General features: G+C 42.3%; 1 protein-coding gene across 12 annotated transcripts in view; it reads left to right on the top strand.

Annotated features, from left to right (window-relative positions):
* Positions 1 to 19256, top strand: part of erfl1 (Ets2 repressor factor like 1) — a 94674-nt gene that overhangs the window by 43047 nt on the left and 32371 nt on the right. For 9 of the 12 annotated variants that reach the window (XM_042424450.1, XM_042424446.1, XM_042424443.1 and 6 more), the window contains one exon: positions 13442 to 13616. The gene's annotated coding sequence lies outside the window, so the exon portion shown is untranslated. Of the gene's footprint in view, positions 1 to 9358; positions 9487 to 12576; positions 12664 to 13441; positions 13617 to 19256 lie in introns of those variants that run through there. The other 3 variants (XM_042424444.1, XM_042424448.1, XM_042424454.1) reach the window with 2 other exon arrangements.

Here is a 19256-nt window from a genome sequence, read left to right as displayed (position 1 = left end):
AAACGTGCGCACCTCCTGCAGAAATTGATTGATGTATGCTGCGTACGCGTGTGCGCCGGAGAGTTGTCGAACAGCGCGCAGTACGCAATACGTCTCCCTCCAAAATAGATCGGCAACAATTCCTAAAAGGTTTCCTGCATTTAGAGTGAAAACCTTGTTTTGTGTGTTGCAACGGTGATTTCTATCCTCCCGCGGCTTCAGGGATCGAGACGTTAAAGCACAGAGGCTGCTGCGAGACAAATGTGAGATGAAAAGTGTAAGAGCGGTCGGGGAAGTGGATCACGAACTTGGGGGGAATGAGGATATTCTCTTCAAAAAAGTTGTCTAACTTCAGTGTTACGGAATTGTGGATTCATAGTCTGTGTTGGTAAATGCAAACATGCAGCTACACAGCCTACACAGACATGTTGCTGTATTTCCACACACTATTATTAACAGTCAGTTGGCATTCTTAAAGATAATTAAACCACAAGAATGTGTCATATGTATGGAATGCATATGTTGCTCATCATTTGTGCATTATAGTGCACAATCAGCTTTACCTTCTTTATAAGCCCTAAGTATATTACAAAGGGGGTCAATTTTAACTTATGGATGCTGTGATAAAAAGGAATCTCACTCAGTTTAAGACCTGGCATCATATTCTTGTGGCCTGGGGTGGTCCGCTCAGTTATTGTGATTATGACGAACTCCTTCCCAAACACAGAGAGCAGAGGAGTGAGAATCTAATCTCTCTGGAGCTGTTGCTTCGATACTGAACAGCAGACTGACTTTGTGAACCCGAACAATGTTTTGTTTTGTTTTTTTTTTACACATCTTTGCAAACTTTATGGTTACCTCCACTGAGTTCTATTTCAAAACAAGGAAACGTGTGCGAGAGGTCAAGGTCACAGAGGCTCTTTTATCGCACACAGTTTTGCAGATTGCTGCTTTTACAACCATCAAACAGCTCAACATTAGCAGTTTTATTATGGTGATTCTCCAAGATCACCACCAGCTCATGTCTTTAACTTTAAGATGTTTATACGTTTTATGAAGGAAACCAAAATTGTCAGATATTTGCTCAACAGCACTAATTAAACACTGCACTGATGCTCATCCTGAATGTTGTTAAAGAAGTATAAAACTGCCTCACCTGCTCATAGATCCCCTATAAAAATTCAGAGTGCGGTTCAAAAAGCCCCCCCCCCCCCCGGATACTGTCAGCATGACCTTTTCATTGATTTCAAGTTCATGTCACACAAGGTCAGAAACATCACTTGTTAAACTGAGATGGCTCTAGTAATTTTTTTTTCTTCTCATTTATAGATCAAATTCCGACATGCAGCACGATTTTACACCAGGAATGTGTCAGGAAATGAGGACTGTCGTCTCTGTCTTTGTTAGCTATGCAGTTACAGAAGACAAATGTCAGTCAGTGACGATGCAACAATGCTGCAGTTCTAAAAAAAAAAGATACATATTTGCTTAATACAACTTTGATGCAATTAAATAAATAAGCAGAACAAATGATTTGCAAAATCCTGAGGATGCTAAATCTAAAATGTGAAAATGATCGTGTTTCCCACTAAGATATGACAAAATGAATATGGTGTTTTTGACTACATAGGTGCAGAACTGTGGTTGAGAATATGCATAAGGTGACAATAACTAACAACACGAAGATAAGTTTGCATCACAGGAGCTAATGTACATGTGAATTTTAACACCTCCAATTAAACATTTGGAGATGGATTGTAGTTTTGAGTCATATCTATTTGGCCTCTTACTTTTGTATGACCTTTTCAAAGGACACAGTGTTTTGCCTAATGCCATTCAGATTTGAGTGACAGGTGATGTTCTTGTTTTTTTGGCATCGTTCATGAATAAATGCACTTCTTTAATACTAAAGATACTAATCTACAATTTGATACTTTCCATTTTTTTAGATGACTAATTGTAGAGAAACACAATTTTTTTATCAGTTTATATTTTTAGATTTTTTTTTATTAGATTTTGCACAAAATATGAAAAATTACATTAGATGCGAAAAGTAAAAACCCATCCTGGTATTCAATCTGACTGATCTCATGGTCACACAGACAGTGTCAGTTAATACAGACCTACATAGCATTGAAATTCAGTCTTATTCATCTATAAGCAATTGAAATGTGGCAGCGTAGCCTTACTTAATACCCTGTAAACCTAAATATCTCCCCTTCATCAGGGGAGAATTTTCTTTTTGTCGACAAGGGAATGTTTGGATTTCCTGGGCTTGAAGAACCTGTACTCACATCTAATCCGTAACACTGACACCCAACATGGGGAGAGTGACCCTGCCTGAGACTTCTGAAGTCTGAATACCTCACTGGAGCTAGCAGGAAGATGTTTAGTTCCCACCGCAGCCTTGATATGTCTGCATGGCCCTTTCAATTCCACTGCAGTTTCTAAGTCTTCCTGAAAGAACTTTTCCTATTGACACTGATAATGTGTTAATCAATAGGGTAGTTTTGTGCTTATTCTAAACCACATTATATCCAAGCTCTCTGCATGAATCAGGGCTCTGCGAGGGCCCGCTGCAAGGGATCGTCCCTCCATTGATTAGGTATTAGCTGCGCTACCTCCGACGCCCAGCCACTTGTTTGCAAATGGCGCTCCATTTCGAAGGTATTCAAACAATCACTAAGCACGGGAGCCAATATTTATAGAGGCTTTAACAGGTTCATTATAGTCAGTGGGGATGGATCCACCGGGGGATGAAGCACTCATAAAGGGCCCAGCGGAGTTAGTCCCCATCCACTGAGCATTGACAGTACAGTCAATGGCTCCAATCATTCCTCATCGGCTTTATGGCCGCACAGACGTTTATAGCTGTTATGGGGTTAAAATAAAAGCATTAACGGATGCAGGGGCAGGGGCTCCATTCAGCGGGGTGCTGCATTTAATCAAGGGTCACCCTGTGTAAAGTCCATAATCCACTTGGTGACAGTTAGTGCCACCTGAGGGTTTTGGTTGAATACACACACTGTTGCATCGAGGGAGGCGATGGGTGAAATACATTTTATTTACTAAAACATGTAAAATGAGTAAATCCTGCCCACTGTCAATAACTGCTACTCACTTGAATAACAGCGTTTCGGTGCAACTTTTTTTTTTCACAGTCAGAATTTTTGATCAGATGCCCTGTTAAATGAGACTTTCTAAGTGTTGCAAGGAGTTGTAGTATTTACTATAGCCTACTATTATTAATATTTTACATGATGAATCATGTAGTACTTTATTTATAAAATGATAGTACACTTTCAGACACAGAAATGTCATTTCACCTGCAGATTGCAGATCTCGTCTTGATGTGAAATGGTGTTCGGGTTATCTGTGCTGTTCCAAGTTTCCAGTCAAACTTCCATTTCATTTACATGCACCTTTGTTATTGCAGTAAATCATACATAAAATATTCAGCATTGCATTATAAAGGCATGACAGTATGATGACATCCAAGTGGTGCTGAAATGTAGCTTCTGCTTTCTGTATTCATCTTTTTATTCATGTTTATTTCCTTTTTTCAATGTGTTGGCACAAATTTAAGCTTTAGAGCTGGTGTCCACTCATTTCGCCCTCCTTCCTCTTTCAAATCATCGTTATTCTCTCACACTCCCCACAGCGCTTCCTTCAGCCCTGCTGAGCTTCTGTTTGAATTGTGTCTCTTGCTAAAACTATCTATTTGTGTTCCTTTTTTTTCCCCTGCTACCTTCTCCATATTCCGCTACACCCAAAGCAGCTTTCCTTTTAGACAGCGTGCCCCCTGTTTTGGAGTCACTGACCCCCCTCGGCTCTCTCCTTTCCCTACCCCGTCTCCCACTTAACCCCATATTTCACAGCTGAACTACGGCTAATTTCCCCCCAGTCCTCCGAACAACGCTCTCTATACTGCTGGAGCACGCTTAATTACCCACAATTAAAGCCAAACGCTAACGAGAAAATTGCTCTGTTATGAAACGACTTCAAAAGGACTAGAGTAAGTAGAATGGATTGGAGGAAAAGTTGGGTGGTAGCCTCGGGTGGCAGGGAAGAGCTTCTCTGCTGTGTTTTCCCCTCAAGCTGTCTCAGTGGAAGGCAGTAAGCAAAGACTCCACTGGCAACACCCAAAGCTGTAGACTACAATATTCAACAGCTAAACTCGAGTGTTGGTACTGAGAAAGCACAAGTATTCACTTTAGTAATGGAAGAGTGGATCTGTGAAAGCTTTGTTGTGAAAAAGGAAAAGACTTTGGTAGCCAGTTTGGTTTCTTTAATCGTAGCGATACAAGCTATACATCAGTCACATCATGTTTCATGACTACACAGAAATAATGGAGGTTCTTATAGCCAGTGTGACCAATGGATTTTAAGCAGACTGCCTGCATTTTGTATGATATGAAATTATGATTACTGTATTCTCAGCGCTAATTCTTATTAAATTCCGTCTGTTGATTTAAAGCTGTAAACACTGTATGTGTCATGGGCTTTTGAAGTCTTAAATTAACAGATATTTTCTACAAAGACATATCTTACCTCCAGTTATTTACGACATATATGGCACATACCTTTACAAAACCCAAATGAGTTTCAAGGAACTATGCAGTCAGCGTTTGAAAAACACGTTTTTACAACACAACACATCTAAACAGGGTTACTGTCTTATATTTGCTCTGTAATTTAATATTTTAAAGGGCTGATTCAACCAATCACAAAACATATTTACTTACATCTCATATCCAGCAACGCAGACGTTTTGTTAGCATGTGTTTTGAGATATCCGTCTGTGAGATTTTCTGCCTCCGCCTCAATACAATGGAGGTGAACCGAATTTCGACTGTGGTTCTCCCAGAATTGGAAAATGACATTTCAAAACAGTCAACAGCAACAGCTCTTTCTAGAAAAAACTGTTTGTGTTACTCTGGATAATCAGACTGTTTTCATAGAGATTTTTTTCTTTGGTAAAAAGTGGTTCCAATCAAGACTGTTCACGGCGAGGTCAGTGGACTATCCTGAGCGATGTGCACACTGGCTGTGTTGCAAATCACTCCCTTGTTCAGTAGAGTTTACTCTATAGTGAGCAGTAAATTGAGATTTGGGATTATCAGCAGATAGTAGTTTACATGGACACTACTTTTTTCATTCCAACGTAGGAATTTTTGCAGGCACACTAATTTGGACAATTTAAATAAATTGCCGGACAGTGTGAGAGTGATTTCAGACACAATTTATTGCTGTTAAATTTTCAAAATGTTGTTTTTTCAATGCTTTGAGTGCCACAAACAAAATCCGATTCACCTCCACTGTTTTGGGGTAGAGGCAGAAATCTCAGAGGCAAATGAAACCATAAACTATCTGCATGACTAGATACCACAGGACTCAAGTGAGAAAATGTATATTATTTTGTATTTGGATGAAGTAACCTTTTATGTCATGTTTTAGCTTGTAACACACACAAAAAATGCCTGCTCCGAGATGACTGGCAGAAAAAAAATGGCTGATTGGCGCCACCAGAACAAACCCTCCTACATTTAATGAGGTTACACCTTGATCATGAACACATTCCTGTAAAATAAAAGCATTATCTCATGACACCCTGCTGCAACAGTCTCACAGAAGCCGAGCTGAATTGAGACACCCAGATATTAAGAGTGTATCCGGCACAATATACCTGACCACGAACCCCATTCCCTGTCACCGAGGAATGAGCCGAGGCTTCCCCACCCCACCCCCCCCGCCCCCACCCTCCCCATCTCCTCCAAACCTCCCAACCCAATCCAATCTACAGCCGGCAAAATGAAACAAATAAACACTAATTCGGATTATTTACGTCCAGTTTACACCACATGACGCAAGGTATGAGAGGGAGAAAAAAAGAGCTATATGGTTGGTGGATAATTGTAACAGTGGTAGTAATAAGTGCAGCGGCTACAGTGATAACAATTAGATTTGATTTCATTTGAGAATGCCTCCACAGCTGCTCCCCACTCACCCCCTTAACCCCCCCACCCACCTTCCCCCCCCTTCTCCTCTCCCTCCCCTCGCTCCTCTCCCCCTAGATTAAAGTGGGTGTGTTAATTCCGTGGTGTAGCGATCGAACAGCTCTGGCAACAATGGGAAATGGGCTATTGATCAGAACAGCTCAGATTAAGACTAGGCAGTGGAGCTCTTTCTTGCTCTCTTTCCCCTCCTTTTCTCTCCATTTCCCACCTTCTTCTGCCTGTCTTCCTGTCTGTCCTGCTTGTGTCATCCTCCCCCCCCCATGCTCCTCTCTTGCGCCTCGCTTGTCTTTCACACCCACAAAGAAGACGAAAGCGAGTGTTTGCATGTATAAGAGAGTCTAACAGTCTATGAGGATTTCCTTGTCCTTCCTCCCTGTCCCTCCTCTCTTGCTCGCACTACTTCCCTCTCCTAATTTCTGTGTCGACAAGAACCTCCTCTAATCTCCTCGTCCTTTCTTCTGAACAATAGAAAGCGTACCAAAATTAAAGGATGCATAAAAACCAGCAACGACTGTATAGTAACCTATAGCGGAAACATAATGCGTAGAATGTGCCTTTTAACAGTTCAGTCTGCTGCAATTGGACATCCATTCACATGAGATTTTATAACAATCAGTCACAGCAAGGCCCGTGTTGTGCCTCAATAAAAATCTGCCCTATCAAAACAGCTCACACACCAAAATTAGCTGTCATGATCAGGCAGTGGGACAGAACACATTGGATTTGCATTGAATAGACATAAAACATACCAAATGTGAGGAGACAGCAAATCCATACAGTGAAAAGTGAGCTAAGAATCCTCTGCTCTACTTATATTAATTAACTCAGTCAATGGGGATGTGATAGGTCAGTTATTCATCCTCTTCCAGCGCCTCCCCACTCTGTCACATATACCTCCCAGGTGTCAGAGGCTCAGACGCTCCAGCTGCCGAGCAGGGATCGGTAGGGAAAAACAGCCCGCGGTGGACGATAGAATGAGTCGGTCTGAGATCATTGGTTAGAGGTTACTGGCTTGTTTCAGTGTGTCTGCACCTGCTTTTGCCCTTTTGGATTTTAGAGGTGACATACACAAACTGCATGCATGCACACATGCCGACATGCACCGGCAGCACACACACACACCAGTGGCCACATCAATATTGCCACGACCCTCAGGGGACACAGAGTATTGGCAAAGCTTTCATTTGCTGAGTGTGTGAGAGTGTCGGATATTCCCTATTCCTGACGTACAGTAAGAAAAAACACACACACACACAAATACACTCTGGGTGTAGCTTTGTGTAGCCCAAAAAATCAGGGCAAGGAGCTGAGAAAGGAGGGAGCCACTAGTGTCAGCTGGAGGGGTTAACAAGCAGTGATAGAAGGCTCAGATCAGCAGTAGACACTAGAGGGCGATAAAGAGGTGGATGGGTCATATCTGAGTGTGTGGTGATGTACAGCACCTATATGTGTGTGTCTGTGGCTGTGACCATGGACATGTTTTACCAATATTGCTCCGCACATTCAAACGTTTTAAGCCCCTACACACACTTTTAAAATCTGAAATAGATGCAAACACATTAGGCGCGGTTGCAACAATCTATTCATAGGCCGATTTTATTTTTTTCATGAATCAGTTAGTCATTTGGTCAATAAAATATCAGAAAATAGTGAACAGTGCCCATCACAATTTCCCAGATCACAAGGTGACATCTTCATGTTGCTTGTTTTTTGTCCAACCGACAGCACAAAACCCCAAAACATTAAGTTTATATAAAACAGAAAAAAGCAGCAAATCCTCACATTGGAGTGTTTTTTTTTTTTTTTTTAATTAATGCCTTTTTGCTTTAAAAGTGATGCAAAATCAATCATCAAAATAGCTGCCAATTTTCTGTCAATCAAGTAATTGATTAACTGACTCATCCTTTCAGCTCTAATTTCACTCAGCCTGTTATCACCAGTCGAAATACTTCTTCCTACTTCCATCTTTAGCACTGAAACAAGAGATAACAAGAAATGATTACCTCCCATAGATACTTTTTTTACTTCCAACTTCTGCCCATTCTTGCTTTGACCCTCCGTAACTGTGGAGGTATGTCGCGTTGGCAGTACAAGAACTTGACCTTATTCTGCTGTCAGACTCATTATAAGTCAGAGAAGCTTCAACTAGACACCCAGCAGAGTCCACAGCATCCCGATCTTCCTTCTATTTCAGCCCTCTTTTTCCTTCCTTCGATCTTTTCACCTCCTCTTCCTCTCCTGTCCTCTCCCCTCCCTCTTCCTCTTCCTCTTCCTGTCCCTCTTCCTCTCCTTTCCTCTCCTGATTCCCTTGTCATAGACTCCGGCTCTCTGCACTCAAGTGAGTTCCATAGGTTTACCTAATTGATTATTAAGCTGCTGATTGGGGATCAATTAAATAATTAAAGTTTGTTAAGGGCAGGGTCGATCTACTGGCACGAGAGGTGGGTCACGCTGTCCTCTGCTCTGAGTGTTTGTGTGTAAGCAGACGGCTGATAGAAGTTGAGTGGAAGACAGATCATGTGTTTCATCATAATGTGGGTTTTACTGCGGGGACGGCGGGAAAAATGTTGACAGAAGCAGTGAGTTTCTTCTCGGTAGTCGACAAAAGCCAGACTGACAAGTGGAGCTCGACCTTTAGTAAGTGGTGTTTTAGGTTTTCTTTATTTTCACGGAAGAACAGGAACATATTGTTGTGTGTAGATATGGCTTTGCAGTGATTTCTGTTGTTTCAGACAAGGAATCTGGCTTTGGGTTTAGGTGAAGGTTTTGTGTCACAGAAAACCCTGTCAGGCACTATAAATCCCAGTTGCATCGGCACAGGCAGCTCCTTCAAGTGGCCGGTGTCATTGCATATTTGGGTGTGGCGAGCGATTCAAGTTCAGCAACTTTTAGGGTCAACATGTTGATGAACACAGTGAGTCCCCAGTGGCCAGGAGGTGAGCCAGAGGGATGGAGGGGCTCCTCTTGTGGCGGCAAAGAGAGTGCTGAAAGAGAAAACACACACACCATCAGTACACTGCACACACTGTCTCTCTCTTTCTCTCTCTCTCTCAAACACACACACACACACAAACCTCATATATGAGACACAGGAGCGGAAACGGGTCGAATCCTACTTCAAATTCTCTTTCCTCTCGGCTTGTCGACCGGGGAAAACAAACCGTCCCGAGGCACAGCGAATGGGGATTTACTAATTAACTACTCACACACACACACACACACACACACACACACACACACACACACACACACACACACACACACACAGGAGAGAGAGACAGAAAGAGAGAGAGAGAGAAGATGCACACACCCTCTCCTCCCTCCTCCCCCCTCCCTCCCTCTGCTCTCCTCCCCGGGTTCAGGTTGGTAGTAGTGCTGCCTCTCCGGTCGCTGGCTCGGTGCGCCGTCAGAGTGAATGCGTGTGGATAGACTCGTCAGGCTTCAGCCGGTGAGAGCTTTAACAGCACTTCTTGACAATAAAAAACTGCAGGTATGTTGTTCTCTTTGTGCATTTTGCTACACATTATATTTATTTTATTTATTTTTAAGAATTTGGCAATTAAATTGTTTTTTCGCGAAGAAAAAAGTTGTCATGGTTGCCCCCCTTTGAGTTTATTTTTTTTTAAAAACGCCATGATAGATTTGTGCTGGCTGTATTATTGTTTATAACTGTATTCATTTTGCTATTATTAGAACAATTGTTCTGTCTGTATTACTATCAGTTTGCAGTGTAACGTTGCAACAAAAAGTTGGACCGTGCGTAATTTACGCAGCCTCTTTTCGCTACTGTTATTTGGAAGCTTGGATTTTGTTTTTCAGCTTCTGTCTTCCTATGAAAGTTTACATGCCTACACTCGCATCTTTTGCAAGTGGTCAAACACAGCGCAGGAGCGTTGGTAAAAAAAAATTTTTTTTTAAATTCGGATTCTCGCGTGCATGTGTGCAGGTGTGGAAGTCTCGGCTGTACAGAAGCACTTTGATGCGCTCAGCTGTCGGCGTTGGCCCGGATTAGCCTTTAAGTGTCTCTATTTGTTAAGGCGTCCAGCTCTCACCTCCACGCCGCCGTATCAATCAGTCAATTAAAGAGCCACTCACACAAGGAGAGCTGCACGAGACCTCAGCCGGTGCATCTCTCTCTCTCTCTCTCTCTCTCTCTCTCTCTCTCTCTCTCCCTCTCTCTGTCTCTCTCTCTCTGGTCTGTGTGTGTGTGTGTATGTGTATGTGTGTGTGTGTGTGTGTGTGTTTGTGACCCCGTTTAATTTGCCTACATAAAGGTTGTTAGAAGGAATGTATATGATATTTGAGGGCTCGGATGTATTTTTGTGTCTTTGTTGCTCGTGCTCTGTTCTCTCTCAGCTTCTCAGGGATGTGACTGCACGTGCTACTCTTTTTGTTTATTTTTATTTTCTTAATTGATCGGTTAATTAATTAATCACTGTTGTTTGTTTTCATTTCTCGGCTGAAAGTTGGAGTCATTTTGAAGTCCATCCACTTGCCTTGAAGAGTTTGAACTTCTGAAGAATTTTCCAAACCGCATACACACCTTTTGTTTGTTTGTGTTTTTTTTTTTTGTTTGTTTGTTTTTTTGTGCACATTCCCAGTTCTACATCAAAACACATTCCAGGCCTATAACTCGTGGACTATGTGTGACCATCCGTCAGTGTGTTCACCCAAGGAAAATGGTCAAGTTTACCCTAACACGAGTGAAGCCGGTTATTTATGTGTTTTCAGACTCGCATGGGAGTTTGTTTCAGAAGTAGGCGCATCGATACAGCGCGGAGCAAAACTCGAAAAATAAATATTTGGAATAATCTTTATGTGGATTCGCTGGTCTCTCCTCAGATTTTTTTTTTCGTTTTAGGTGTTTACCCCCGTACAACTTTGATGCATATTTATGTGCGCCGTGGGTGCACTCCATCAATTATTTGTGCCAGTATATTTCCAGATAAACAGTGTTTGTAAATCAATACATTCATGTAACTATTGCAGATTAAGAGATCGATCAATGGATCCACCCTAACCCCAACCAATGTTGTTTTTTTTCCTGGCGTCAATTATTCACATCTAACTTTGCGCAACACCAGCCTGCCTCAACAAAGTTTTGCAACGCATGTGCGTGCGTGAAGCGCGTGAGAGAAAAACAGAGGATTTACAAGTAAGGAAGGAAGCATCGTGTTCATTTGTGTAATCAGAAAATGACAACAAATGAATTTTACCATATATCTAAATCCTGCAATCAAATAATAATAATAATGATAATAATAATAATGATCATGGTAATAAAAATAATGAATCAATTTAGAATTAAACATTTTAATAGGTGCATGCAATAAATTAAATAATACATTATTTTTTAATTGCTGTGTTCCGGCATCATTAAAAATCATTTTGACTTTTTTTTTTTTTTTTGCAACTTTACAACACGCAGACCAGCTCACTCCCAGCTTCAGCCTCTCGTCTTCACACACTTCTATCCCACTTGTGTTTTCAGTGTGTGAAGTTACCTTCTCCAGTCTCCTCTTCTATGAGCTCAGGTCGTTTAATTGGATTATTTCCCTGGTTTTGTGCCGCTTCTCGCCGGCCGCCTCATCCGTCTCTTTGCTTGTCAATACTTGGCGGAAATATTTTCGACATTAAATGGCATTTGGGGAAATTTCTCCCCACGTCACTCAGCCCTCCCCTCTCTCACCCTTCACCTCTGCACGGCTGGCTTTGAACTTGTTAACCCGTCCAATTGTATTTGTTATAATATCAGCGCCTTATTGCTGCTGATGTTTATTCACCACAGACAGCTGGAAATTATACATATCAGTCTAGTCAGGGAGAGAACTTCTCCTCTGTTCCTCCATTTATTTACAGGCCTAACAATAATTATAATTATATTACTATTAAGAATAACAACAATATTAATATTATTGTTAATTATATAATAATACAGTAATAATATTGATAAGACCTGCTCACATATAACAAGCAGGATAAAGTGTATTTTCGTTTAAAACGATTGAACCAAATTCTTAACTTATTATTGTTATTATTACTATTATTATTATTACTATTATATCGAACGAATAATCTGCAATCAAGAGTTTATTTCTCAAAGCATCCTGTTTTGAACTTGAAACTCCACCTTCTCCACTTTAACTGCGATTATGTTATTAGTTATTATTGTTATAATAATCGTTTTATAATTTAATTTGCTCATATTAATAGATTTAATTTAATCTTTAATAAATAAGGAGCAAAAATACTAAATTACTGCTGTTCCCTCCGTAATTCACTCGTAATTAACTCGCCGTCACTTTCACAAGATAATATAGATATTGCTGTTTCTTTCTATTTAGGTACATTTTCAAATCATTTTCGTCCTCGTAAGAATTATTATTTTGTGTTAAATTCATAGTATTTTACTTTAGTTTTTTATGTCCTATATATGCTCAGAATCAAACTTACTTTCCGTGTGTGACGTGAATCTTTGGTGAGGAATTAAGATTTTAGATGTAACTTCCCTTCCTCATTTTTCTTATTCGTTATGTTTCCTTTTTTCTTTCCCCTTTCTTTTTTGGAAATAGACTATTGGCTTTCTTTTATTCATCAAGGCAGTCGACCTATGGGGGCTCTCACCTCTCATCATCTCCATCTCATTCGGAAAAGAAACTTCTGACAGGTGCGAGAGGCGCGTTTGATTTTTTTAAAATGCTCTCATCCTTAATGTGTTGTCATCTGGAAAGCTATTTCGTATGATCAAAGTGCGGCTAGTTAGTGCGGTCAATATCCTTTTCCAGCAAGCTTCTCATATATCGATAACAAGACAGCAGAGCCTTTCGCCGAGCTACATTCAGGGCCTCTGCATCCGCTCTGTGCGCCGATAAACCCGGAAACACCCCGTGCGTAAAAAGAGATACAACTTTATATATACATTTCAGAGGGATTTAACATAAATAAAGCAAAAATAATAAGCCATTCTAGGAATTTTGTAGGAATATTGTAACCCGATGAGACGAATAAATATCACAAACTGCGATAAAGTCATTCATAAATGAGTGCCAAAGATGCAGTATTTAGCTCCATATAGATTATCATAGCAGTATTATAGTGACTTTTCGTGTGCTGGTGGTCTCTCTTTCTCTCTCGCGCGCGCGCGCTCTCTCCGTTACTGTATGACAGTAAAGAGTAAATAAGGTGATTGATCTGTGGTCAATGGGGCACCAGTGACCAGGCTGCATCAGTGGTCCTGCGGGAAAACAACACAACACAAGCCTCCAGGATCGGCTCCATTCAGTTGGACCAAAGCGTCACCTGTCCCGTCCTGTAGTTTATTTCCTGTACTTTCATTTATTTTAATTATTGATTTGTATGACAAAATGGTTCACACAGACACGCAGTTCGGCTGGTGCATAAAAACTATGGTTACATTTATTCTTTTTTTATTTTTTTTATTTTAGTGACGCCTTTGTGCAGTGCGACAGCGGCACTTTCCGCTTCCCCCCCCACCCTCTCGACTCCTCCCTCCCGGGTCGGAACAAGCGCAGCGGCGAACAACTCCAGTCCAGTCCGAGAGACGGTGATCGGGCTTCGGCCTCAGGTGCATCTCTGAGGCGGGGCGACGCGGAGGTCCAGGTGGGTGAACTTCCTCCTCATCTTCAAACCTTAAACCTCCCAGTATGTCAGCCTCCCACTGCTTTTCTTTTACATTTATTTGTCTTTTAAGACCATCTTCATTCATTGCAAAGGTTTAAAAAAATATATCAAGCAACAAGTCAATTAAGAGACGAGATTAAGGTGTTTCCCATGTGTAGATATTAAATATTGACAACTCTCTTGTGTCTACAATTGTGGTGAAACTTTGATATTGGATTATTCATTTATACACTAAGTGCAGTATTTTCCATATAAGAGATATTACTGCACAATATACAGTCAAATCTGACTTACTTAGTAACTCACTGGGCGACAAATTGTGAACAAAGGCATTTTGATTATGATATAGATTCAGGTTTGAACGTTTGGTCAGATTCTTTGAATTCAGGTTTAGTTTTTTTTGTTTCTTTTTAAAAAAAATCTTTCTTGCTTTTGAAAATGTGTCTGTGATGAAGCAGCGCAGGCATGTCAGTGAATAATTCAATAGCCTTTGGCCATCACAGATCACATGTAAGATTCTTCTCCAGCCAGCCAATGTCTGAACGCTTCCTCCGGCTCCTCTTCTCCGTCCTAATTCTTCCTGTCTGATATTAGCCCCTTGGCACACCTTAAAATTTGTGTTTCATTAGTCATTCTTCAACACTCATTACTGTTTGGTAGTAGACACACCTCTACCTGTTACACTCAGAGCCTATAGGGCAGTTGAAGGACTCCTCTGTATCTTTCCCACTATCTCCAAGCCTCAGTCCTCCTTCCCCCTCCCTCTTCTTCAAACCCCCCTCTCTCTCCCGTGGCCCTCATACCCCTGTCGTCTCTTGCTGCCACACCTGGTAACTACAAACTTGTACACAATAATAACAGCCAGATGTATCCATCTATCTCTCTATCTAGCCTGTCGGCAGTTAGTGGAGTGGCTGAGAGACTTGCAGGCGTGAAAGGTCAGTTAATCAATGGCACACAATTTGACAAATCCCAGCGACTCTTATCATCCTCACGGGCGTTTAGGGCAGAAAGGAGGACCACCGAGATAAATGCTTAATCCTAACTGCACTGTGAGACAGAGAGAGAGAGAGAGAGAGAGAGGACAGACAGAGGAGCACTGTGAAGCAGATGGGCATGCAGAGAGGTTGGGAGGTGTGTGTCTGTGTGTGTGTGTGGGGGGGGGGAAGGGGGGGGGGGGTTGCTTTGGTAGAGTTGGCAAGTGAAGTGAAGAGAGAAACGGGAGAAAGAAGGAGACATGGAAGAGGCTCAAAGCAAAACTGGAAGGTGAACAAATGTCCCTGCATTTGGAAATGACAAGATTCTCCTTTCTCTGTCACGATCAGACAAAACGGCGACTTTGTGGCTCTTAGATCATCAAATTCGCCTCAGGCTGGACAGGCCATGTACATGCCTTCCGGGCTGACATAGAAATCCTGGTTCACTCTCAGTTATGGCTCTGCTGCTGCATGTAAAGTTGAGAAAAACCAGAGGAAAACAGAGGTGTATGAGTGGTTGAATTCTCCTGTGGCATGTTAGCCAGCCTGCAGCAGTGTGCAACCAAGAGGAAAATGAGCTTTTGTCCACAAGGCTGGCCTCTTTTTTCCCTCAGTTTTTTGAACTGCAGGGGTTTGGAAGGTGGCACAATTTCTTTGCCCTTCTGCCCTTAACAAGGATCACCCGCCTCAGTGTAGCAGGACACCAGTTGTTTCGTATTGAACTGTAATGTACTTTTCATTTCTCGTTGCGGTTGTATTGGCATTAATCACATCAACGGTAATGATCAAATGGTATCACTGCCACCCAGACTGACATCTTGAACGTGTCTGTGTATGTGCACGCTCGCACCCGTGTGTTTTCACATGGGTGAGAGAGAGCTGCTTGAGCAATCACACAGAGAAGACGTTCATGTCCTTTATCTCCATCTCAATACAAGTTCAATGTAATTCGATTGAGATTAGTTGCACTGGCATGACAGCAGATCCCTACTATTGCCAAAGCACTTAGGAGGCAATGACAGGACCACATCGACGTGTGCTAACACATACACAACACCCAGCGACTGGCCAACCTTGCAAGGAGAGAAAGACACACACACACACACACACACACACAGAATGGAGAGATGGAAAGTCAAAGAGGTTTTGGCAAAATCTCAGGACGACGAAGTTAAAGGATGATAGAAAGTTGTCGAAAGAGCGCGAAAAGAGGAGGAGAAATATGATGAAGGAACCCGGATGATGAGCAGGGCCAAGGCACGACAGAGTGCGTCCTAAAAGATGAAAGAATGATTGACTCAGAGGGAGAGTGATGGAGAGAGAAGAGAAAGGAGGAGGGAGATGAATTGGAGAAATCAGGTGGGCTGTGGAAAGAGAGGGAGTCGAGGTGATAGAGAGTAAAGGCAAAAAGCGAAGCTGAAAGAGGAGGCGAAGGAAGGAGCGAGCAGGGAGGAAAGGGATGGACAGAAAAAGGGAGGACAAGAGATAAAGAGAGCAAGGGAGGGAGGGCAAGAGAGGATAAAATGTATATAAGAGTGATGTACGAGAAGAGGGGAGAGGAAGAGATTTACTAGAAGAGAGATTAAGTCAAGTTGTCCCCGGTCAGTCATTAATCCGATTTAAGAGCAATTAAGGTGAGACTGATTCCTTCCTAGAGAGAAAGAAATAGATGGAGAGGGTGAAGAGAGGGGTAGAAAAAGAGGAGACAGCGAGGGAGGGAAGAAAAGAGTGATTGAAAGAGAAAACTGGTCAAAGAGAACAGGTGTCTGAACTCTATAAATGGCAGCTAGTGGACATATTAAAAGCAATGCAATATATTCAGAAATATAAACAGAAAACATACACACTGTAATTATTTTACACAGTTGTAGTATTTTACTACATGCGTGAAATATGACTTAAAATTAGACCAACCTCCATATAAAGTAGGTTTAAGGTCAAACAGTGTTTAGGTTGAGAGGTGAAAATGTTTTTTTCTGGTTTAGGGAAGGTTATGGTCACGTTTTTCTTAGTTTTATTTTGAAATTGGCCTCCTTGAGTGCACACAGTGAAGTTTTTTTTTTCTTCCTTTTTTTCCTTTTTGAACAAACCGTGGATTTCCCAAGAGGCCGGGCTCATACAAGAGTTGACTCCTAACGCTGTTGAAAGAAGCTTAATGTTGAAAGCAACTATCGCAGAAACCTCCGTTCTACATGTTAGAGCTTTGCTACCTGTGAGATTATTCCTCTGAGAGTGGACAGAAGTTGTAAAGTTGATTTTAAGGTGGAAGTACAGTAGCCGTTTCACTCCTGCAGCATGACACAGTGAAGGGCAGAGAGGAGAAAAAGACAAGAGGGACAAAGTGGACGAATCTCCTTTGAATGGAAATGAAAAGCACAGAAGCAATGAAGGTAGCATCCCTCCTCCTCCTCCTCCTCTTCTTCCTCCTCCTCCTCCTCCTACTCCAACAAACCCCTCCAATCCCTGCTCGGTGTGCTCTGTTGTTCCAGATGTGTATCAGGGGTCTTGAGGTCGACAGAGGGGTCCCTCCTCTGCTGTAGCATTTCTATGTCTATTGGGAGATGGTGGTCCTGATAACTCGGCCGTCTGACACGTACACAACAGTACATAAATCAAACGCACACATACACGCACTCACTCCATTTATCTCCCACTCAAGCAGTGCGGTGATAGCAGCCAACTCTGCATAGAGTCAGAGAGAGGGAGAGGTTGTGGTCTGTCTTGTTAAGTGGGAAAGTAATGGGTAGCTGTAAAAGGTTTACTTCTGTTGCTGCCATCTCTATTGTTCAGGGCTTTCCAGTGTTTGTGCTTCTTTTGTTTGATGTGCTTGAACAGTATAAAGCACACTCGGCTGCGTCCATAATTGCTGTTCCACGTAACTGTAGGACAACATTATGTTATTATGAATCCTGTTAAGGCAAAGAATGGAGCAAATTGAAAGCTGAGGTCATAGATTTTGTTGTGCAACATTTTAGGCATCTGAATGGAAATGGTTTTACATGATTTCATTGACTTACATCAATGCTGAATACATCTGGTTTTTAAAAGCGGCTCACCATTATAGTGCAAATTATCCTACGCACATCTACTCATTTTGCATCATTTTTTTTTATCTTTTCTTCTATCAAGATTCTCTTCATTTTTCTGTGGCACATCCATCGCAGTTTGTATGTACCAATCTGTAGCCCATCACAAGTCCCAGATTGAGAGGCCATTTAGCTGCTGTTGACAGGAGGGAGCAGCTATTGACAGGGCCCTGCCGGGGAGGTGTGTCTCAGACCCCGCGTCCAAAGCGTTTGTGGCGTTTAATACACTGTAGCAGTGGTCCTCACAGCCCTCACCCTGCATGCTACTGCCATAGGGATCAATATGCACTGGGTTAGAGAGAAATGGACCATCTGATGCACACTCAGAGAGGGGGATGAGGGAAAAAGAGTGAGAGAGACAGAAACAGCGGGGAGGGGTGGGGTAGCAAGGGATTTAAAATAAAAAAGAGAGGAACGGGCTCGAAAAAGGGAGATGGCAAGACTAAAAGGGGGAGAAGAGAAGAGAGGAAAAGATTACAGGCACGGTTTAAAAGACATGGAGGCAGAGCACTGCCCAGCACGGAGACAGATAGCAAGGGAGAGAAAGTGGTCAGTGGTTGAAAGAGACATTCAGCTGAGAGAGAAAACAGATTGGAGCAAACAGGGATAGACACTGAAAAAGAGGAAGACTCTAGACAACAAGGAGGATACACACAGGAAAGGAAAAAAGACATAAGGGAAGAGAGGAGTGGGAGATAGGAAGGGAGAGGGGGGGGTAGACGAAAGTAGAGGGGGGGTGGGGGGGGGACAGAGAGAGAGAGAGAGAGGTGCGGGGGAAGGATGAGGAGGAAGGGAGGGGAGGGGGGTAAAATTTCCATCAGGTTTTCAATTGGGGCGGATCAATAGTGTATTAGAGCTCACCTTGACCCCGTCTCTCCCCCTTCTCCCCGGCCCAGCACACAGGCCAAGCTACTCTCCCTCACAGCAGGGGACGGAGAGGGGGAGAGATTGCATTACGGCCTCCCTTTCTTGGACCAAAGTGGCAGAAAATGGCACAATAAAAGCAAGAGCGGACAGAAAGAAAGAGGAAAACTAAGTCGCGGCAGGCAGAAACAGAGAAAGTGGGAGACAAGCAGTAAGAGCGAGAGGAGTGAGCTGGAGGAGACACCAGCGGGGGATGTCGTACTTGTTTGGACGGAGCTCTCTGAGAGAGGAAACTGGTGTGGTGCCAGGGTGTGTGTGCGTGTAAACGTGACTTGTGTGTGTTTGTATCTTGGTAGCACATATGAGGACGGGTTAGAAATGACACAAGCACGCATATTTACATACGTACAGACTGCCAGCACACATACGCACACACTCGCTTATAGAAATAGTTACCACCCTTGATTGTTATTGCACTGTATTGCAACTGTGTCCTATGGGTTGTATTTCTACTGTCTGCTTGGGTCATCGTCCATAGAAGTGCACTCACGCACAATCACACACATTCATGTATAAGCCTGATGTCATTTGTATTTTTGTTTTATTTGTACGATGTGGTTAAAATATTATAGGCTGTATAAATGACCTGCTCTACCCCGATAATTTTAAACTTAAGTGATTTCTGACCACTA

This window comes from Thunnus maccoyii, chromosome 10, assembly GCF_910596095.1.
Source record: "Thunnus maccoyii chromosome 10, fThuMac1.1, whole genome shotgun sequence".
Classification (NCBI taxonomy): Eukaryota; Metazoa; Chordata; class Actinopteri; order Scombriformes; family Scombridae; genus Thunnus; species Thunnus maccoyii.
The sequence above is the reverse complement of the archived record's forward strand: the minus strand, read 5'-3'. Positions and strand labels throughout refer to the sequence as shown.